The sequence below is a fragment of the Zingiber officinale genome, chromosome 10B, assembly GCF_018446385.1.
Source record: "Zingiber officinale cultivar Zhangliang chromosome 10B, Zo_v1.1, whole genome shotgun sequence".
In the NCBI taxonomy this organism is placed as follows: domain Eukaryota; kingdom Viridiplantae; phylum Streptophyta; class Magnoliopsida; order Zingiberales; family Zingiberaceae; genus Zingiber; species Zingiber officinale.
In genome coordinates this window covers 17,199,808-17,201,294 of record NC_056005.1, presented here as the reverse complement: position 1 = coordinate 17,201,294, position 1,487 = coordinate 17,199,808, and positions in this window count along the sequence as shown.

The following is a 1,487-nucleotide window of genomic DNA, read 5'->3' as shown; positions in this document are numbered from 1 at the left end:
ATATATATGAACTGGATCCCAAAATTTCAGCTCTAATTAAAACTGCCAATCTGGTTTTCCCAACTTCAGTTCCAAAATTTGGAATTCACTTATCACTGAGTAAACAAGAGATTCATTTAAGTTTCTCATGGATTAGAAAAGTGTAGCAAAAACTTAGCACTATTCTTTTTCTCTGTTCTGTTTATTCTTGCTATTCCATTTCCTGAAATAAGCCAATTCCATCACTTAGCTCTCGAACCAACTAACCAATTTTAGAAATCAAATTCCCAGCATCAAATTCAGAAAATAACAAAACTGTATAATATTTCTGCAATTCTGTAATCTACGATCTGCTGCTATTTGTAAATAAATTCTGGTTCTGTAATCTGCAACTAAAATTCCAGTGTCAGGGTTTCATAGCTGGATTTGAGTAGAGATAGAAACTTAATTCATCACTCTTGCACTATTGAAACATTTAGTTGGCACTTGGATTCAAAATTTCAAAAACCAGCAAGTCAAGTCTTTAGCAGCAACAGATTTCAGTTTCTTGAACTGTGTTTCAGAAATAGATTTTATCACCCAACTCTGCTTGATTCTTCCTTTAAATTGAAAATTTGCAAAGAAGCTTGGCACAATGCAGATGTTGAAGTAAATACAAACTTATTTACTCACAAACTAGTTGCTAGAATTTTAGCAGGAATTTGAAAAGCTATAGCTTCCAAAATTTTAAAGTTTCAAATCAAAGAATTTCTGCATTTCCATATTCCATAGATCAAATCCAGAAATTTTGAGGTATTTTTGCAATTTTAAGTTTCAGAATTCAGAATTCAAAATCAGAAATTTCAGAATTAAGGCCTAAATTTCAGCATTGAGAATCTGAGGTGGCTTCAGCTTAAATCAAATAAACCACTATGTGTTCTGCATTTCATTTCTGTTTCCACTATGTGTTCTGCATTTTGCTTATCTTCCATATTTGATACCTGATGGTTGGAAAGTGGTCTCATTTTGTGTGATTAAACAACATCCTAAATCCCAACAACATCTTTTATCCCCACAATTTCAGCAACTACATTTCAGCAGTTCATAGTTTTCCCTTTTCCAGAAATTCTGATCAATTGGAAAGAAAGGTTCTATTCATTCCAAATGTTAGGAACTCACACTAGCATTGGAAAGCTTTTCTTAACATCATTATTAGCAAGGTAATTTCAGCTTGGCTAGTGCAGAAACAGTAAGCATCAGTTCTCTAGGTTTAACATATTTTGGAACATATAAAGATTGGAACATCAAAAGTAAATATTAGTAAGTATCAGTGAGTTTTGTTTCTTGGAACCTTACTGATCATCACATAACAAAAGGCATCTTGGTACATTACAGGTTAACTCATACACTAATTCCGAGTTTTGTTTCTTTCAACACTTCATTCTGCAGACTCTTCCTATTTTTTTTTCTGTATCAAGCATGGCATTGTTCCAAATTTTAGTCCTGCATCTTGCACAAAATTCCAGCAA